Source organism: Aricia agestis, chromosome 1 (genome assembly GCF_905147365.1).
Source record: "Aricia agestis chromosome 1, ilAriAges1.1, whole genome shotgun sequence".
In the NCBI taxonomy this organism is placed as follows: Eukaryota; Metazoa; Arthropoda; class Insecta; order Lepidoptera; family Lycaenidae; genus Aricia; species Aricia agestis.
In genome coordinates this window covers 17,915,795-17,939,087 of record NC_056406.1, presented here as the reverse complement: position 1 = coordinate 17,939,087, position 23,293 = coordinate 17,915,795, and the positions used below count along the sequence as shown (strand labels likewise).

Sequence of the window (23,293 nt, the reverse complement as noted above, 5' to 3'; positions counted from 1 at the left end):
ACAAAAAATCCGATAGTACAATATTTAAAGCCTTACTTTGTGAAAATTAAAATTTCATTTAATCGGAGTACCTAGCCGAATGCTTAGATGATAATATTGATTTATATTGTGTACAAAAGCAATATAGTTGACATTTTAATAAGTTCTTACATTACTCTTAAATAAAAATAAAAGTATATTGAAAATGTAAACCAGCATTCGTTAAAATGAAATATTTTCAAGCCAGTCACATACTTAAGGCGCTGTATTACAAAAATGCTTCTTATAAAATCCATTCACTAAATGAAAAGCTGTTCGGAGAATGATTTGAGAGCTTCTAAGGCAGCGGCAAATGGCGGAATTTTCTCGAAGCGTCAACTCGCAGGCTTTATAGACGCCATAACATTACGAGGCCATCCGCCTGGCTCGCTATAAAATCACTTAGCGCGTCGCAAGTACCCATCCTAACCAATCTCCGTTTTTAATTCAGCATTTTGTCATTAAATTGCTTAAAGTCCTTTGAGGTTTGTAATATGCACCTTTCTATTCATTAGTCATTTAATTGAAAGTTGAAATTGACGATTCTTAACAAATTGCTTGTCACTCTTTAACGATATCAGCTAATACAAACAAAAAACATTTACGCCAAAATTTTTTTACGAAATAAAGGGCAAACGAGCAAACGGGTCACCTGATGGAATTACCGCCGCCCATGGACATCTGCAACAACAGAGGAGCTACAGGTCCGTTGCCGTCCTTTTAAGAGGGAATACGCTCTCTTCTTGAATGTTTGCAGGTCATATAGGTCCGGAAATACTGCTGGTGACAGTTCGTTCCAGATTTGAGTTGCGGATATACACAGGCTACTAAATACGTAGCAATACGTAACTACGTAATTACTTCTTCTATCTTCATATACGTTTTTTATTTACATTGAATACTTACGCTTAACTCACAGACGCTCTTATTTACCTGCATACTCGTAAATCAATACAAACTCGCACTTCCGAAGACTTATGAAAACGAGAAGCGAGTAGTGAAATAAAAATATAAGTTTAATTAAATCATGACATTCAAGTTTCCCGGAACAAAAAGCGAAAATCCCACTGTCAGGCGGTCCGAAGTTTAATTAAAACGGAACATCGAGTCGCCTGATGGAAGTGCGCCCCGACAGTTCAATACAGGTCTCATTAAAAACGCTAATAACAATTAATTTGTGACAACAACGCTAACGACCGAATTGCCTATTACACCCCGTTATGAAAACACCTTTATTGTTAATTATAGCGACGAAAATTGTGATACCCCTCAAATTATTAGGCTTTAGAAAATGGAAGCATGATTCGTTTAAATTAGGTACTTAAAATACAGTTTGTTTTAGTTGTAAATGTGTTTTTAATGTTTAGCAATTATGATAATTAAATGATGTCTGTAAACTGATGAAAACTGAAGCTATTTATAGCTCAACTTGTTATGTTGTAATATACTTAACGTAATATGAGTATTGAATGTCGGATCAATGTAAATTATAAAATTGCGTTTATAAATACTTCAATTATTATTAATATAAACTATTTCTGTATTTAACAAAAACAAAATCATAAAGGTTATACTTAAAAAAGAGAAATACTAACGTCGAGGTTTCCAAATAGGGATGACGACAAGGTCAAAGATTAGCTGATTTTTTAAATAAAATAAAGACATAGCGATAAAATATAAGTATTTCCAAAATTTCAGCTTCATAACATGTATTTTTTTGTTATAACTTATGAGCCTTCAAAGTTGTATAGTCAAGTCGATTTTTTTTTATAAAATGCCTTACTTTTTGTATACCATTCGATAAGTTATGTAATTTATGAAAAATCTTATGAAACCACTTTCATAAACGCAATATTTAACATAGCTATCGAACAAACTACCTAAGCGTGACGTCACAGTTAGGTAACATTTTGTATGGATATTTTGGAGAGTTTTTAAACTATCAAAGTCATTTTTTCACCGATATTCCTATTTTTGAATGGTCCTTCACTTACCAACAAGAAAAAAAAAAATTCGTCATGCCTAAATTATTCGGACAGTCTACCATTTATCGATGCCATTCGTTACACTTTTGAATTATAGACGCAAACAATTCTGAATGAGGTGGGTATAAATGAAAAATATTGGTATGCTAACGAGGTCATTACCCCGCGGCCCTATAGAAATATTTTGGCATTAAATTCTCAGCGGACGTTTGTACGGACATTATCGACGTCATCGGGGCGACGCGGTTAATTTTCCGGCGCTGATAACAGCCAGCGTTCGTTGTATGGCTCGAGCGATACTCAATTGACGTTCGCCAACGACGAGGTGAGTAACCACCAAGGCAATACAAACTTTTAACTTGATATATACAAGATTTAGGCCGGTATAAATAGTCAGTACTCAAGGCACATCTCGGTCTCAAGACGCGGTTCGGCTCTATGATTGATCCAAATTTTGACAGCCAACCAATCACAGAGCCTAAACCGTGTCTTGAGACCGAGATGCATCTTGAGTCTTAAGTATTTATATTGTGAGTTACCCCAACTAAAATCCCGCCGAAATAAGTTTCTTGCGGGGTAATAATATAGTTTGCGGGGATAACAACTATCCTAAAATCCTTTTCCGAGGTCAAAGTATCTCCATACCTATTAAATTTGGTTTAGCGACAAAGGCCTAAAATGGGTAGATAATTCAAATATACAAACGAACAGGCAAGTTAAACATACATTATTAAAACTGATGTATAATGTATCATCCCTTGTGTCTGTCAACTCAATATGATCCTAATTCTTTTTTGTGGTCTCAGGCTGGTTAGGTCCCGACTTACGATTCACGACTATTATGCGAAAATGTATTCTCTCAATGGTATCGGTACGGAGAAAATCAGTCCTGGGCGGGGCTCCGTGAGTAATGGCAGTAGGATCTCATGAAGAGGGTCCACTTATGTCACGAGAATAGTATGATTGATCATACTTGCCGAAGTAAAAACAATGATCCTTTGTGCTCCATGAAATACGTTTCTCGTAGCCTGCGTATTTGGTATTGTGTTGTTATAATTCGGATATTTTTTTGTGCACGATTTTTTATTTTTTTATGAAATAAGGGGGCAAACGAGCAAACGGGTCACCTGATGAAAAGCAACTTCCGTCGCCCATGGATACTCGCAGCATCAGAAGAGCTGCAAGTGCGTTGCCGGCCTTTTAAGAGGGAATAGGGTAATAGGGGAGGGTAGGAAAGGGAAGGGAAGGAAATAGGGGAGAGTAGGGAAGGGAATAGGGTATAGGGGATTGGGCCTTCTGTAAACTCACTCACTCGGCGAAAGCTGTTTTTCGCAAGCGCTGTTTGACGCCGGTCTTCTGCGAGAACGTGGTATTTCTCCGGTCAAGCCGGCCCATTCGTGCCGAAGCATGGCTCTCCCACGTATAACGATTGCGGAATTATTATTATGTAATTTAATAATATCATTAAAAGATAATGTTTTCGATGTAAAAATTCAATAATAGTTTCTATTCTTCCTACACAAGATTTTACACGTAGTCTTTACAGCAACTAATGGCATAACAACTAATTTCCAGGAACGAAAGAACGAGGAGGCTTTCCGGGGCGTTAGGCATAAATAAATATTATATAAAAACCGCCATAATGATATATTTGGAAGTCTCGTAGTAAACCAATTTATTTTGATTTATGCTCCACAAACAGCTTCAGCGAGGCCATAATACATTTTGATAAACACTTTTTATCTTCGCCATGCCGAGTTTTTCGCTTTCGAGTTACAATTTTAAAGTTTATATTCAACTTTTTTAGACAGTGAAAGATGTGTTCGTTTCTCATTTCAGCTAAAATACACGGACATAATTAAGAGTACGGTGATATTTCTTGGTAGATTGTGATGGGGAATTACTTATCTAGTGGAAAGCCTGGCCGAGGGCCGTGAAAATCGTTTAGGAAGTCCCGTGGTATTTGCGCAGCGCGTGGACCGGTGAAGTGCGTTATTGTTTCCAAATTGGTTTCGTATGGCCTGGAAATACACGTTGTTTTAATAGGCCCAGCTGTTATTCGTTTACTCTCGTAGGATCGGGCTTTGAGGTCCTATTTGCTTTGGTCTATGTCCTATTGTCTTTAGCCTTACTGAGGTTTTTCTGTTTATTGCTTCACTTGTTGTGGAAACTGTTTCTTGTTTTACAGCATTGAGCGCTTGGGAATACTATTGCGCAGTTGAGAAAAAGTAGGGACTGGATCGAACCTTTTTTAGGGTTCCGTAGCCAAATAGTAAAAGACGGAACCCTTATAGATTCGTCATGTCTGTCTATCTGTCTGTCTGTCTGTCCGTCCGTATGTCACAGCTATTTTTCTCCGAAACTATAAAGGCTACACTATTAAAACTTGGTAAGTAGATGTAGTCTGTGAACCGCATTCAGATTTTGATATAAAAATGGAAAAAATATTTAAAATTTTAGGTGCAACTGAAACAAAAAATTTTTTTTCATCTAACCTATGCGTGTGGGGCATTTACGGATAGGTCTTCAAAAATCATATTGAGGTTTCTAATATCATTTTTTTCTAACCTAAATAGTTTGCGAGAGAGACTCTTCCAAAGTGGAAAAATGCTTGCCCCCCCCCCCCCCCCCCCGCCTCTAACTTCTATAATTAAAAAAAAAATATATGATGTACATTACTATAAAAACTACCAACGAAAATTGGTTTGAACGAGATCTAGTAAGTAGTTTTTTTATACGTCATAAATGGTAAACCTTAATTTAACTTTCATTAAATCAACTGAAATAATATAAAAATAAATCAAAAGCCTTTGAATTTCATAGAAATAAACCTTATTTCTATGCTGCGGAACCCTTCTTGGGCGAGTCCAACTCGCACTTGGCCGGTTTTTTTATTCTAGAATTATGTTAGCAAAATCAACTTTTTTTTAAAGATTTGGTTACAGCAAATTTTAAAGAACAACTAATTTTATAACTGTTTTAAACAAATATTATAACTACAATCCTTTAAGCTCTTTACTTGTTCTCTGTAAGATACACGGTTCTAAGCCGCGTATTACTAAAACAACATTATAATATTATGTTAATTTTGATTTCAAATATCTAGAAGATAACTTTAGTTATTGTTCGAGAAACGTTTCAAACAAAGGCAGTGCTTAGGTACTTAGTGTAATTAAAATACGTTTGATTAAAGGGAGCATTTTCATCCAAGTCGGATTTAGAACTTTAGGTAATCTAAGTATTTGTATTTAAACTATGATTTTCTTTATATTTCTAGCTTAGAATTATATATATTTGCCATTGCATAACATTTTGTCGTTTTTTTTATAGAATCAATAACATGACGGCATGTTCAAAATTACTCCCTAAGTCATTCCCATAAGTTATACTTATCGTTCGTCCCATTTCTTCCCTGAGTTGAACGGTCACATTTGGTCATATCATTAGGCACGAGAGTTACTCGTCAGTAGAGCTAGAATGTCGACGAAAACATTTTATAAAATATGCTTTTTATCTCCTTACTCTTGAATTAAGGTAAAAAGTCTCTCATATATTTTGTATTTCGTAAATATAAAAGCAATTGTATATTTCGTCTTTAAGACTGTATATAAAATGCATTTACTATTTCACTTTCAATTAAAAACCTTACGAAACCACTTTATGTCCCTAGCGGACTACATAGTAGAAGTACTACATAGTAGCAACCATTTTGAATAGCGGCAAAGGATTGCGAGACCAACTTTCATCCGAGTGTAGCATTTTTACGGTAGCGTTTGTAGATTTAGTAAAAACTAAAATTGAAATGAGGAATGTTACAGAGTACACAACAAATGTGCAGCGAACTACGTTGATACGAAAGTTATATTTTGTTACGTTTCAACAATGTCATTTTACTATCCACCCATTGATAAAAAGTTTTATTGCGTGAAATATAATATCTTATATATAAAATTCTCATGTCACAATGTTAGGCCGCGTACTCCTCCGAAACGGCTTTTCTGATTTTAACCAAATTTTATATGCATATTCAGTGGGTCTGAGAATCGGCTACTGGGTACTTTTTATATTGATAAGTGCATTTATTGAATAAATAATAGTAGATTATTACAACTCGAGACTGACGGCGACCATTGTTTGTGCGACGGGATAGCGATAGACGTTGCCATGGTGACATAAGTACTTATTTAGTCACTTCAATAAAATAATACGGCCGAAATACTTCATATGGCAAAGAAACGTTTGCCGGGACAGCTCTTATTATGTAATTGTGGGGTTTGCTGTTTTCATCAGGACGTAAAATTGATCAATTTTGAGTTGGCAAGACCTAAGTTAGGTACAAGGACTCTTAAGAAGATATCAATATTATTATTGTAGCCAAATATGACACTAATAACTAAAGAACTCTGCCGATTTGGCTCGACTCGCTCTTGGCTTTTGTTTCACAGCGAGGGTATAATCGGCGCTGGGTTTTGTATTACGTATTCCAGGAACAGTCTAGACGTTCAATGGAAAAGGTTTTCTTTGTGCAGTTCCACAGCCATGCGTAAATTGCGGCAAATTTAGGGCGCGCCGTGATGTTCTGTGGGAGTTGTGGAGAATATCGAAAACAAAAACGCGAAGCCGTTTACAATTTGAAGCATGGGGTTTTTAACTAGAATTTACACGCCTTTGCTCGAAGTTTGGTAGAAGTATACAATATTAGTAGAAATACAGTCTGTCAAAAAAGTCTTGAAATTAAAAAGTGGCAACATCGCAGTGTCAGCCCTTTTTTCTTAGATTGATTTGAAAGGGTGCTACTTCTACACTACGATGTTGCAACTTTTTAATTTCATGACTTTCATGACAAACTGTATATGGTTTGGTTGCCGCTTGACGGGTATACGAGAACGTTGCTTATAAGCATCTTTGAATAATGCGTACAGTGTACACGCACATACCATACTTATGGGAATAATTCCTTCTTAGAATATTTAACAGTCCGGGCACTAAGTATAAACTGGATTAGCACAAAATTTGTTGACCTGCCAATTCAAATGTCTATATGCGAATATTGCTAAGGTTAACCATGACTCACGAAAGTTGCAACTGCTTTATTTTTAGAATGACGACCTCTGTGGCTCAGTTGGTGGGCTATTGGTAGCTCAAGCCGGGGGTCGCGGGTTCGAACAAAAAGTTTTCAAAGTTCCTGGGTCATGGATGTGTATTAAATATGTGTAAAGTATAATAAAAATCTTAAATATATTATGTATAGTATAAAAATATTAAATATAATATTTCCGTTGTCTGGTACCTGTAACACAAGTCCTTCAGGTACTTAGCACGGGGCCAGACGTGGTGTGAAGCGTCCATAGATATTATTATTATGAGAATAATATACAAATCCAATGCATTATGAAACATAATGTGATATATTGAGGAAAATACGATTTTCAGTATTCATTAGATTCGAAGTCACAAAAACGTACCTTTCCCCACATTACGTATTACCTATGTGCATTTAAATTTCAAATGAACACTGGATTTATGCTTCGCGTATTACGTAAGGGCTACAGTAACTTCTACATTTTATTTCTAAAATAGTTTGAACAAAAATTTTACTACGCGGTTTAAAATTAATTATTAAATTCTTAATCATACACAAACTATTACTTATACTTCCTAATCTGGGAAAGATCTACCTCCTTAGTACCCCGGCTCAGCTAATTTTTCTGTCTTAAATAGTACCTACATAAGACACAGCTAAATTTAGATGCCTTTTAGAGCGACAAGGTTCTTATTTTGCCGCGCCATCTTTCGGGCTGATGCTGCCGCCTTGCAAATTATTGCTAACTAGCGACCCGCCCCGGTGTCGCACGGGTATAAAATATATAGCCACTGAAAAAATGATTAAAATCGCCTATGATCCTTCACGTGGTCTACTTCTTATCTGTGCCAAATAATAGAAAAAATGTTCCAGTAGTTCGCGAGATAAGCCCTTTCAAATAATTTCCCCCATTTTTTCCACATTCTCCTATTAGTCTTAGCGTGATAAAATATAGCCTATAGCCTTTATCAATAAATGGGCTATCTAAGACTGAAATAATTTTTCTAATCGGATTAGTGGGTCCTGAGATTAGCGCGTTCAAGTTAGCCCTTTCAAATATTTTTCCCCGTTTTTCCACATTTTCCTCTATTTATTCGCTCCTTTTAGTCTTAACTTGATAAAATATAGCCTTCCTCGATAAATGGGCTATCTAACACTGAAATAATCATCAAAATCCGTTGCGTAGTTTTAAAGATGCATGAGGGAAAAAAGCGACTTTTTTATAATATGTATAGATTGATAATTGATGAGGCTATGTGGTCGCTGGATAGAATACTTTGAGACACTTCTGCCCAATGACAATTAATCACTCAAGTGACACTTTGTTTTTTTTTACGTCGAACTTCGACAATAAAATTATAACCGAAAGAAAAATAAAAAATAAAAGAAGCTAGAATACCATCAAAATGAAGAGAAACAATAAAGGAAGCAGTTTTAATATAAGCAAATGGCTTTTAAAATTGTCAATAACATGTAAGCAGGTGGTCCGATATGAGTGTCTTTCCGCTCACGTCGCGTCGCGCTACAGACTCCGCGTGATATGAGAAACTTTGTCTTATTACCACTTATTGCTCAAAATTGACTATAGCGTGACGCTCTTATGTACTAATATTAAGAGTATCTGACTATCATACTTTATTATATCGTGATTAAATAATTCCAAATTAATATTTTTTCTATAGCTTAGTAGTCACAATTATTATTATTATACTTTTATCTATGCATTGTCCTAACCAAACTTGGAAATAACATGTTTCCAACGCGGGAATCGAACCCACGACCTCCGAGTCAAGAGCCACGCTCTTAAGCACTGGACTACGGAGGTGTTATTTTATTATTATTATAAAAGTGCACAACGCCGCTAGTTGCTAAAGAAGTTTTCATTTCCAAATAATGTATTATCGTCCGGAAATTTGTCTATTTTGTGAGGATACCTAATCGACTTGGGGCCGGGGGGCGTGATAAGTAGGTACGTCAATATAATTTACGAATAGAAAATTGATAGCTCAAATATTTACCTTTCCTTGAGGTTCATAAAATGTATTTATGACTAAATCATGCGGGAATGACATATTCTTATTATTATCTACATAAAACGTATATTGTGTTCGTCCCTGAAGTGTACTTCCTCTGGCCTGATTTTTTATTCAATGAAAACAAACAAAATATATTCCTACTCGTATAATATGTTAAAAATATGTTTCAAAAATAAAATGTAATAAAGAAAAAATTATACACCGCTATCAACGTAAAACATAAATAATATACAATTTCCAAGCAAGACAAATAAGAAACGTTATAACCCTGAAATGACTTCTCAGTTGTGAATTTTGAAATATCAAGGGAAATGTAGCATACCGACAACCCTCGAATAAAGAAGGCTTAAAAATAATTTCTTCGTCTCATTTTATATCGTATTTCGAATAAACCACATGAAATAAGCTGTATGCCGTCACAGTAACTCTAAGCTGCCGCCTCTAAACCTTTTTAAGCCTACTGTAATCCTCGTACCCATTCAGCGCACCTTACTTTCACTTGTCGCCATACAATAAGCTTAGAAGATATTTCACACCGAGTTAACGAAATACATTTTGTATAATAATATTATGTTATTTAGTTAAATTTATGTTATTGATTTACATCAGTTTAACTTTGTTGATTTATTTATGTTTATATGCAGGGCCGGATTTAAACTTTTGGCAAATGCCATTTCATCATTAAAATATCATTAACAGCTATGCACTTTTCATATCTTAATAAAAAGAGAGAAATGAATGAATTAAGTTATTATTTCGATGATATTCACTTAAGTTTTTCGATTTAACAAATATTGTTTTAATACCTCGATCGTGGGAATTGCAGACACAATAGATTTTCAATTGTTATTGGATTTTGGACACTAAGCCCTGACTGCCCCTAGTGTACATCTGCCACTGTTTATATGTAAGCCAATTTGGTGGTAAAAAAGTCTGCTTCTTACATGAATACTGTTGTAAATTAAATAATAATGAAACCATAGATTTAATTATATGATAATATTATATTAAAACCATGTCTTTTATATCTGGGACCTGTATAAGTATTGTTATTGCTGTTGAGCTTTTTAGATAAGGATACTTCGTCGTTCGTATCAATGTCTTAGTTTATTTTTTCATAGCGACATATAAATATAAAAAAATACTTGGTTGGTTGGTATGGTATTCATTTGAATTAAGGTTATGGTCTGGTACATTTGTTTATGTATGCCATTAGGCCATGAAAAAATATTAGCAAAAAGTTTTTGGTGTAGTTGAAAATGAAGCGGTATTTATGCTTTTAATAAAATATGATGCATTTTTTATTCCATTATCGTTTGTCATTTTTATATATTAAACTTGAAAATTTTTATTTATGGATTCTGTTAAGCGATTATAGATTTTTTTTTCCTCTACGTGAATCTTGCAATCAGCCTTCAGGCTATAAGCAGATGGGATGTTGGCTTCTTAGTGTAGGGTGGTAGTCCCAGTGGAATACATCCCTTTATTATTTAGTCAGTCATATGACTGACTGTCCTGGTCAAATATGTCTCGTCTCTTTTTTAGACGACGATTTATTTCTGGGATTGTTAGTTGTCCAGCTAGAACATTTTGATGGTTCTGGAGTCTACATTTGTATTTGCTAGCATAGGCAGTAATCTCCTCTTTCACTGTTGGCATGTTGAGAGTATCATGTAGCTCTGATGTTCTGAGAAACCATGGTGCATTTGATGCCTGTCTGAGTATATTGTTTTGGACTCTTTGTATGGTGGATTGGTTGCTAGCACTGGCAGAACCCCAGAGTTGTATGCCATATGTCCAGATTGGCTTTATAAGTGATTATAGATAGCGAATTATTTAGCAGTATGATTTTACAATAAACTTTATAAAATCAACGTGGCATTGATTTTAAGTTCTTTTTCCACGCAAGCAAATATTGTTTTAGGCTGTCTAGCAACATTAGCAAGTAAAACGTGAGTGTATCCTTGGCGTTGAAAATCTAAAATAGCAAAGGCTCGATAGGATTTTTAAACATTTTTTGCTCGGTATCAATGATGACAACAGATAGCCACCTGAAATGTTCACAAAATACTCAGTTTTATTTACATTTTAATAATTCGTAAAAAAATTAAATTAAATTAAAAATTAAGGGGGGGCTCTCGTACATAAAACACATTTTTTCTTATTTTTCGTTATAGTGGTACGGAACCCTTCGTGCGCGAGTCCAACTCCCACTTGTCCGATTTTTTAATGTTTGAAAATCAGAAAGCTGTTTTCTTAGTTCGTTGTTGTTATAGCTGAGTCGTTGTCATGACTCAAGTTACCGGCTTGATGACGGGAGTTTTTTTTAATTCCGCTGTAAGTTAGCTTAGTTAATGTAAGCGCAAGGTTTGTTACGGAGTGCACAAGACTGTAGTTTACTCCGTCTATTAAGGTCTTGGACCGTTTATCTTTAAAACCTCGTTACCGTTAGTGAGACTTGCGAAGTTTTAGATAATGTCATTTGTGTAGGAGCCATTACGTTAAACCTTAGGCCACCTTTGTCGTTAGCTTAGGTCGTGCAAAAGGTTCATTACGAGATATTTATAGTTATTTCCCAAATACAAGCCCTTATAAAATTTATGCACCAACTTTTACTTCGTGAGATTAATAAATTTTACAAAAATCCTTCGTTCTTAATTCTTATAAGCCAAGAAATAAATCGGTACTAAATATTCAAGTATCTATTTAGTATAAAATATATACTCAATAATGTTTGTTTTTTACCAGAACAAACAACAAGGAAAGTTTAGGTAGCTTCATGAAAAGACAAAAGGGAAAACGTCAAATAGAAGAGTCATGTAGCTCATACCTACGAAGCATAACAAACAGTCTGTATTCTGTTTAGGCGACGTGTCGGAGCTGCTTACTTTGCATTTTGTATCGCTTAGAACGAAAACATAGCAATAAAGTATGAGCGCGAAAAGGGTGTGACGCGGGAAAATGCACTCCGCCGCGTCACGTGCCGAATGTACTTGTACTTTAAAATATATGCAATGTGCTATAAAATGTACCAATTTTTAACGAACAGCACTCGGAGATTCCATACGAGCAAACGTGTGTACCCAAAAACCGAGTTAAGCGTTTGCATGACTGAATCCGTGCTGCTCGGCACAATCAGAATAGGGAATAGGAATGTTTTGAGTCTAGGAAAAAATAGCCGCACAACATGATCTTATAAGTTACGAATTGAATTCATATAAATGAAATAAATAAAAAAAAAAATGTTAATACATAAATTTGAGTAAAGTGATGTTATTAACGAAGAGCGTTTCTCGTAATGATAAAAAGAGATTTCCTATAAAATAGTAATATAATTTAATATATTATATTGTAATTAACCTTTGTATCTTGATTAAATTTTACTCGTTACGAATAAAAATTAAAAAATATCAACTTTGTAGCTAATTGGGAATAATGAACGAGGGTCATCCAATAATTCCGATCAATTTAACTCTGAATAATAAAGCGTTCTCTTCATCAGTAAAAATATTTTTTTTTTATTTTATTGTTTCATACTTTTCATGAAGATTTTTTACCCTTAAATCTATTTGAAATTAAGGCAATATTATCGTATTTCATGCGAAGATTACTGACGTAGATGTGATCTTTTTCAAGGCTTTATCTTTTAGAAACATGACTACGTTGCTTCAACAACAATCAAATAAAAGTGTCAACGGTTTCGTTTCTGAATGTGAACAAATTTTCTAGAAACCACTTAAATATCGCTTTGAGTTTTAACTTATGAATAAAAGATGTTGTTTTCTTTTACAGGTAAGACTTGCAGAGATTCACTGGTAAGATTCAAGGCAGATTTAAAATGCTGAAGTTTCACTTTTAGACACTTTTGCGCTCCAAACTACTTGTTAGTTTTTACGGCTCCTTTTCCACGGTTTATGGTTTAGATATCCGCCGCGTCGAGTAAAGTAATTACCGAACGAGATTACAGGAGTTTTGGGGTGAATTTAGTTTTATACGCACAACGTGTTTTTGAAAACAGTTAACATTTTTAATAACTCGTTTGTAGATATTATTTGCTGTCATGTTATCACAAAAATACCTGCAAATCAATAACAATTATAGTAAAGTATATTTTGCATCTTTATATTAGATTTCTAAGAGCGAATATTCACTTTCCAGACTTTCGTAGTTTTTATAGACGTATTTTGAAGACGTACTAATTTGCGTACATAAAAAGGTATACAATGAGGAGCTTGTAAATGCAGCTTCTCGTTTAAGTAGCTGTACAGTTAGAGTTTTCTAGAAAAGTAAAGTTTATACAAGTCGTAGAGGTCTTACAATGAGAGCGCACAAGTATTTTTTTTTTCAATTTAATAAACAAAATAAGTCACAAGCAATTTAAGCAGGTATTTAGAAGTTTTTTATTGTACTATTAAATACACTCTCCACAATAAAGTTTACCACGTCGTATTCATAGATAGAATATATAAATAAATATACATTGCGACCTTTTACAACGATAATAATATTTTGTCAGTTCGATATTCTCATCAGTAATTTTTCATCAAAGTACACATCAAAATATTGCGTGAAATGTCTATTTATGTATATCTTAGGTAAATCGGATATAAGAAACCGAATGAACTGTTAACAGGTCGATTATGCAAACTCATCAGGCGCGTATTCGGGTGGACGGCGCCTAATGACGGGTCACGCATTTAAATAGCCTGCTTCTGATCGCTTAACCTATATCCACAGTTAATCACTTCCACTATTTCATCTATTTTAATCCAAAATGTTTTGTGCACAGTAAAAAATATATCATTGTCCTAGTGGATGACTTCAAAAATATTTATTCGCCTACATTAACTGCTAGTGGTAAATATTGGTATCTTAAATTTTAAACGAGAAATATTACTTTTGTGTCATTTTTTAGTATCCGATAGATGTAATCGTTAGATAAAGTATTTTCTTTGTTTAGTAGCTTATTGAGAAGAAAATTTCTGAAGTCAATGTTATTAACAATGACGGTGATATCATAAAGTTGCGTAATTGGTAACATTCGATTCCGATACATTTGATACTAGTCCTGTCTACCAGGTACGTAGAACTGCTACGAACAAAGCGTAGCACGTGCTACGACCGACGCGTAGCATTAGCTACGAGTTACGACTCTAAGGGCCTGTTTCACCACTTCCTGATAAAGTGTCTAATAGGCTATCCACAACTTTTTTGACAGATTCTCCATACTTGAGAGATCACTCAAGTTAATTGGTAGATAGCCTTATCAGGAAGTGGTGAAACATGCCCTTAATATTATTTCATGCGGTTTGGACACGATGAACGATAAAATGATAGTGATTCCCTGCAAAGCCTCAATAATTGCTTTTTATTGAGGCTGAGCTTTGCTCAGTAGAAACATAAAATTAAGTTCTATGTCGTCGAGAAATAATTAACAAAGTATGCGATGGTTGACAGCATAGATATGATATCTATAATAACGACACTTGTTTATTGCTGTGGCTGTATTTTATGATTGATTTTATAGGTTATAAAGTCTCGATCATTTACAAGTAATAACGGTCAAATTTATGGCCGTTATTTCATCGAAAGATTGATTTTATGTTGTTGTATTTGTTTCCTGTTCGGTGCAATCGAGGTAGTCCAGGAAATATTAACCGATCAACCGCTTTATTATGGATTTTGTTGGCACAAATAAACTTTTGTTTTACCTTAGAAGCTATAAGTTCTAATTGTTTAAGGAAAATAAATGATCATTATTATAATACTGATAACACATTTATCGATTGGAATATATTGATAAAACTTACGATAACATTAGAATGTTTAGTAGTTAAATCTGCATCTAAGATCATTATGTACAGATTTAAGACGCTTCCAGACTTCTCTACTGCAATATGTAATAGCAATAAGCATATGCATTACGGCAATTAACTAGCTTAAGCCAGTCAAACTTAAATTGCGAAGTTCCCGCATAATGTAGACATAGCGAACACTGTCCCGAGATTGTGGAGCTCCGTTCAGTATGACAGGCTACGAGCCTTAGACAATTTTCAGAATGATTCATAAGTACGAATAAATTAGGGTAAGATTTGAATATAATTTCCTTTTGAATTCGTCGGGGTTCTTGGGTTACGACTAAACGGTTAACAAGCGCGCTTCAGTGCTCCCTCAAAATTTCCAGAGTTTTTTTGCTCACACAAGTCCTTTATCAAAACGTGAAAATCGAGTCGGGACTTTAATTACGCTACTCCTTTATGATGTAACTTTGTACATGTAAATTATGTACTAAAAGCATTAAATCATTAATTCATTCTGAAGCTTTGAAATAATAAAAAGTTCTTCGTACTTTATTGAAAGAATTAAAATGCAGTCACTATTACATTCACGGATATTAAAAATAAATTAACGTAAAATATTTTATTTCGTAAAGTTTAACATTTTCTATTTTAAATGAAAAAGAAGAACGAACCGACTGGCGGAGCTTAGTGTTTCTACGAACTCAAACAATGCAACAAAATATAAATAGCGCGTCACTAAAATACAACAATATAAAAAAGTATCGGAACCTGCACAAAAAAATCAGATTTATTGAAATATGATTTTTTTTTAATCGTGTTTATTGAAACACGAGCCATATTCAGTGCAGCGATATTGTTATTTTTATAGCGGTTATACATTTCCGCTTTTATTCGTTTTCAAGTATCGAGAGTGCTGCTTCGAGCGGGTTCAAGACAATTAAAAATGATCGTGCAAATTGGATAAATCCTTTCAGCGTACATTGGTACGCGTAATGCGACTGTATAATTCGGTGGGAGCCGCGTCATTGTTTGGAGGCGGTAATTTATATTGTGCTTTGCGTATTAGCCGGCGGCCGACGGCCCAGGTGCTGCGCGCCCGCCCTCCCCATTAGCCGGCGGTAATCCCGACTGTGGACTTTCGCCGAGACCCGCTAATCCATTGTGTAATTGTCTACATTAAAAATGTATTAAGCACGAGTTTAATCTTGGTCGTATAAACATTCCGAGTGCTGAGTGAGCGTCTTGATAAAGTTTAATGCGCTTTTTGACATCCTGCCATTTTGTTTTCGCCTAATTTACTGCAGCCATTAAATTAGCCGAAATCGCTAATTACTAAATGGCGTACATATATTATTATCACTGTTTGGTGCATTAGGAGATTATTTCGACTTAAAATATTCAATGAAAGTTAACAACTTTTATAAAACATTTAGTTCAGTATCACTGTCAATGTAAATTAAATTTTGATTAATAAAATAAACAAACACAAATGTACATTGTACGTGTCAATCAAATGTTATTAACAGAGCGATTGGTTTGTCCAAACAATATAATCCGCGATATCAAACACGGGCTATCACTTAATTTGTAGCAACTATATCGTAACGAACACGAGATAAACTTCAGCGAAACGTCGTGTCAGATAGTAAATGAGGAAAGTATGACAATGACGCGACAAAATACCTGTGTCACGCCCGTGTCACGGCGGTGTCACGCGCCACACGTTGTCACTTGTCTCGTTCTAAGCCGTTTTTGTTCTAGACCTTTATTTAGGTCGATCCTTCTGTTTTTTGTGTACTTATAGACGTTTGCGGTTGCCTCGTGAATGGAAACGTCACGGCCAGAGCGTGTCCACGTTGCGGTTTTGTAACGCTTAAAATGTTCAATAATTTGGTAAGGGACAAATTGTTGTGAATTTTCCATACTAATTACAAGGAAGGCTCAACTTTGTGAAATTAATTCAATGGGAAATATGTATTGCCCATTGAATGGCTTGTATCCTTAGATGATGCAAAATGGAGATAATAATTTCCATATTCCATAATTAAATACCTATATTGTGATCATAATCGACTCATCCGCACACTCATAAACAACTCACACCCGCCAGTTGCGGCCGCTTCTAACTTGGAATAATTTATTTATTTAGTCCCTTCAAAACAATTGAAATGAGCGAAGTATAAAAAATTTTGCAGGTTTATAAAATAATATTTAGCTTGGAAGTGTTTTTGAGATCGTTTATTATTCCATCATGGTGGTGCTATATTGATTGATCACCTATCACTTTCTCAAGTATCACCTCTCTCAGAATATTTGAACGATTTTTTTCCAACGAAAGTTATTTATGTTTGTATATAATTATTTGTAATGGAAATAACCTATTTTTGGTGTTTCATTTCCGTAAATAAGAAGAAAACTTGAAATTCATAAAACAAACTAGTGAAATGTCTGCTAGCAAAATCACTAGGCATAGTTCGTGTTCGGCTCAGTGAAAGAGAATTAGTTATTTTGAATGTTTTTGCAAATATTTTCATACACGCCATACACGGCAAAAGTTGCAGCGTTTAAATTTTAAACAACCAACTTTGATATGCAAACGAGCGTTTTGCGCATTATTCCTGCAAGTAATTCATTAAACCATTACGTAATTTCTATACAGTTTGTTAAAAAGTTTCTTTTTATTCATATTTTGTGATTGATATTTAAAATTTCAAATTATTTTTCCATCAAACTATCTGCATGACTCACGACAAAGTAAAATATGTTATTTTATTTAAACGTATTAACTGACCATAATAATATTTTCAGTTAATACGTTTACTACCGTGGCGGAAATAGAAGTATGTCTGAAAGTTGGAGGTTCTCAAAAGAGTTGTCATTATTTAACCACGTCTAAAATGGCAACTTTAGCTGGATCTTCTTTTGAGGCTTGAGAGCCCGTAACGTAATAGCAAAATAACGTTTATTAGCTATTATTATACATTATAATTATGTTTATTGTCACTTACACATTGTGCAATTGGCTTTACAGCCCAAATAAAACATAAAACTATTTCAACGTGTCTTTAAACTAGCCGAAATGACAAGTACGTTAGATCTTATTCCGCGATTTCCGATTTCACCTATAAAGTGGAAACTAAAAGTTATAAAATAAAATTTATATTCCGATTCCGAGATTTACAAACACTTGCACGTTTGCAAATGCTATTTCTCTATTAAAATAAATTTCAAAGTATAATTCCAGATTCGTGCTTCTAGTAAAAATGTTATAGAATAGTGTAAGTTAATGGAAAAGTTTCTAGAATTATTTTACCTTTATACGATGAACGGGAAATATAGAAATTGGATTCGCCGATGTAGCTTACAAGGTCAGAATATCTATATATATAAAACTCAAAGGTGACTGACTGACATGGTGATCTATCAACGCACAGCCCAAAACACTGGACGGATCGGGCTGAAATTTTGCATGCAGGTAGATGTTATGACGAAGGCATCCGCTAAGAAAGGATTTTGATAAATTTCAACCCCAAGGGGTTAAAATAGGGGATGAAAGTTTGCATATAATAATACTTCTTAACGCGAGCGAAGCCGCGGGCAAAAGCTCGTTTTATATAAATATTTGAATTCCAGACTGCGACTGGATGGATGTATTTGTAATTTTGTATAGGATATCTTTCTCATAAACCCTAGGTTAAAAAAAAAAAACAATTTAAAGCGTTTTTTTTAGTTGTTACAATTTGAACATTCTGAGTACTGAATAAGTGCAGAAGAAATTGTTGTTGTTATTGTATGCCACAGATTTAAAAAAGTAGGTGCCATAAAAGAATGAGGTACCCAAAAATCTTGTAGTCAAGTCTTCCATGTTTAGATTGATTTCATAGTGACCCTGTAACAGACAAGAAATCTTGAATAGTAGAAAAAACAAAATAATACAACATGTGCTTACCTATAATAATTATTGTCATAACAAACTTAAGATTTTGAACATTAAATACAATATATTGTATTTAATGATCAAAATCGTTGAATGTAGCATATTTTTTAAACTACGAACATTTTTAGTCCTTCGTCTTAAACGATAAAAAAAATCTTTGAAATTCAAATTTAAATATCAGCTAATTTACTTAATAATCATTTTACATAATATATTCAATTTATGACATTAATAAATGACCCGGTGAACTTCGTATCACTTAATTCCTTCCTGGACTTTCACGAATATTTTAATTTCGTCCGTTCAAATTCAGCCGTTCTCGAGTCTTAGCGAGACATAGAAATTTCTAAACTTATTTTTATTGATAGGTTCCGAATTTGTCTAAATAAACTATTTTATTCCTATTAAATTAAAAAAGTTGCATAACTTTTCCCAACAAATCACCGATTCTCTATAAAGCGGATTATTAGAATTTCATTCGGTTATATTTTCCAAATGAAGGTTTTTAGTGTCCCTTCGGGACTCCAGGATCGAATCAGAGGAAGTCTTGTTTAATTTATAAGGAAATTACCCGTCTACCTTTCAAAATGTTTTTGGGGAGATTCCTTTAAGAAAACCTTTCATCGGACTCGGCCGTAATTTAGGATCGTTCCGGTGTAGGGGTTATTTTATAAAATATTTTTCTCGAATCCTTATAGATTCGTCATGTCTGTCTGTTTTAATCGCACCCTGTATATATACAAGAATTGCTCGTTTAAAGATATATAAGATATATATATAATTAGAATCTCGGAATCGGCTGCAACGATTTTCATGAAATTTAGTATATAGGGGGTTTCGGGGGCGATAAATCGATCTAGCTAAGAATCATATGTAATTGATTGTACTGTCGGTTCTTGGTGGAAATTCATGTTGTACACTAATAAAACACACTTTTCTTGCACTTTTTCCACTATATTAAGATATTATTATAACTTTTAACAAATAACACGACCGGTTTCGAAATTATTCATCATCAGGTGTAAGTTTAACGTCGGTACTTTTAAAAAATTAAATATTATCAAAACAAACATTAGGGTTGTCAGCATCGTGGTACTTTTTACAATTTGGTAGAATTTTTATTCCAAATAAGACTATTTTCTACTAATGTTAAATTAATATTTAGTTGGATTTACCCATTTTTTATATTGATAAATTAATAACGTTGTGCTGGTAATGTCACATATACAGATTTCAGAGCCTAAAATTAAGTAATAATTGTTACATTTCTAAAATTATTAAAATTAAAATAATTATGTCACAAAATTTCTCTAAAAATTATTAAATGTCAAATAAATTAATATAAACAATGTCAAACTAACAATAATAAAACTTAATAAGACGATACAATTACATCACCAATAATTTAATTGAATTGTCCATAATATTAAAATTATAAAAATTAATATCTATATGAATGTCAAATAAATTAAACTAAATTAAATCATGTCAATAAATAAAATATAATGTCCATAAAATTATATAAAAATAAATATCATGTCAATAAATTAAATTAGCGGTGAAATGTAAATTGAAATTAATGTATAAGTAATAATAGTTTAAATATCCTGTAATAAAATTGAATTTGAAAGGCATGTTTGGTCGTTTAACAAGTTCCCATATTTTTTGTGTCTGTTGACTTCGAGTGCTTCCAGTGCGTCCATTTTCTTGCTCTTGGGTAAAACATGTAGGTATTTAATATTCCTGTCAGGTTCAAAATTATGGTCATTATTATTTAAATGCTCAGCAAATGTAGATCTTTCTGTTTTCCTTTTCCAAGCTGTGATATGTTCTTTTATCCTGGTTTTAAATTTCCGCCCTGTCTGACCTATATATATACCTCCACATGTTTCACAAGAAAGGCTGTATATTCCGCTATTGTCCGTGACGTTAAACTTGTCCTTGTTATTACACAACAGACTTTTTAGGGAACCCGTAGTGTAGAATGCTACCCTGGTCTCCCTGTTTTGTAAGATCCTTTGAAACCTATACGATAGAGGGCCAATATAAGGTATTTTAACCCAAGTTCTATTTACTTTTTCCTTAAGTCCTGAATGATCGTATAGGAGTCTTTCCGCCATCCTTCTCCTAGCTTTTTTAAGGATTGTGTCAATAAGTTCACTTTTGTACCCATTACTTACAGCGATATGTCTTATCGTGTCTAGTTCTGTTCTAAAATCATTTCTTTCTAGGGGTACATTTAACAAACGGTGAACAAAAGCGTGAAAAGCGGCGTGTTTGTGTTGGCGCGGATGAGAGGAGTTAGCATGAAGGACATTTTCACTATATGTAGGTTTTCTAAATATTTTAAACATATGATGACCTCGATTAATATCTATAGATAAGTCCAGGAAGTTTAATACTTTATTGCCTATTTCTAATGTCATTTGTATATTATTATTAATTGTATTCAAATAATTAAAAAATTCATTTAAAATTTCAACTTTACCATTCCCCTTGCCACCGCGATTGCACGGATTTTACAAACTACACAAGCAAGGGGAACCTATAAGACCAGTGGTTTCATACACAACAGCACCAGCTTACAAACTCGCTAAGAAGGCAAATACTATTTTTAAAAATTTAACAAAATTTAAGCCCAAATATACAATAAGTAATAGTCTGGAATTAATAAATAAAATTCAAGATTCTCCTGTTCCAAAAAATGCGATCCTGGTTTCCTTTGATGTAAAAAACCTATTTTCTAACATACCCATCAAAGAATGTTTAAATATTATCGACGAAATTTTATGCACTTCAAATTTAGACGCACAAGAAGTAATAGACTTAAAGGCCATATTGAAGTTCTGCCTAGATCAAAATTATTTTATTTATAATGGTAAAACTTATAAACAGAAGGATGGATTGGCGATGGGTAGCCCCTTGTCTCCTCTCTGTGCAGACATTTTTATGGATAATTTTGAATCAAGGATATTGGAAACCTCATATAATGAATATATTATTTATTGGTACAGATACGTAGATGATATAATATGTTTATGGAATGGTAAAGTTGAAATTTTAAATGAATTTTTTAATTATTTGAATACAATTAATAATAATATACAAATGACATTAGAAATAGGCAATAAAGTATTAAACTTCCTGGACTTATCTATAGATATTAATCGAGGTCATCATATGTTTAAAATATTTAGAAAACCTACATATAGTGAAAATGTCCTTCATGCTAACTCCTCTCATCCGCGCCAACACAAACACGCCGCTTTTCACGCTTTTGTTCACCGTTTGTTAAATGTACCCCTAGAAAGAAATGATTTTAGAACAGAACTAGACACGATAAGACATATCGCTGTAAGTAATGGGTACAAAAGTGAACTTATTGACACAATCCTTAAAAAAGCTAGGAGAAGGATGGCGGAAAGACTCCTATACGATCATTCAGGACTTAAGGAAAAAGTAAATAGAACTTGGGTTAAAATACCTTATATTGGCCCTCTATCGTATAGGTTTCAAAGGATCTTACAAAACAGGGAGACCAGGGTAGCATTCTACACTACGGGTTCCCTAAAAAGTCTGTTGTGTAATAACAAGGACAAGTTTAACGTCACGGACAATAGCGGAATATACAGCCTTTCTTGTGAAACATGTGGAGGTATATATATAGGTCAGACAGGGCGGAAATTTAAAACCAGGATAAAAGAACATATCACAGCTTGGAAAAGGAAAACAGAAAGATCTACATTTGCTGAGCATTTAAATAATAATGACCATAATTTTGAACCTGACAGGAATATTAAATACCTACATGTTTTACCCAAGAGCAAGAAAATGGACGCACTGGAAGCACTCGAAGTCAACAGACACAAAAAATATGGGAACTTGTTAAACGACCAAACATGCCTTTCAAATTCAATTTTATTACAGGATATTTAAACTATTATTACTTATACATTAATTTCAATTTACATTTCACCGCTAATTTAATTTATTGACATGATATTTATTTTTATATAATTTTATGGACATTATATTTTATTTATTGACATGATTTAATTTAGTTTAATTTATTTGACATTCATATAGATATTAATTTTTATAATTTTAATATTATGGACAATTCAATTAAATTATTGGTGATGTAATTGTATCGTCTTATTAAGTTTTATTATTGTTAGTTTGACATTGTTTATATTAATTTATTTGACATTTAATAATTTTTAGAGAAATTTTGTGACATAATTATTTTAATTTTAATAATTTTAGAAATGTAACAATTATTACTTAATTTTAGGCTCTGAAATCTGTATATGTGACATTACCAGCACAACGTTATTAATTTATCAATATAAAAAATGGGTAAATCCAACTAAATATTAATTTAACATTAGTAGAAAATAGTCTTATTTGGAATAAAAATTCTACCAAATTGT

The 23,293-nt window shown here is 33.5% G+C and overlaps 1 protein-coding gene across 11 annotated transcripts in view; it reads left to right on the top strand.

Annotated features, from left to right (window-relative positions):
- Positions 1–23,293, top strand: part of LOC121729849 (neural-cadherin) — a 383,323-nt gene that overhangs the window by 93,005 nt on the left and 267,025 nt on the right. The gene's annotated exons all lie outside the window — the stretch shown is intronic.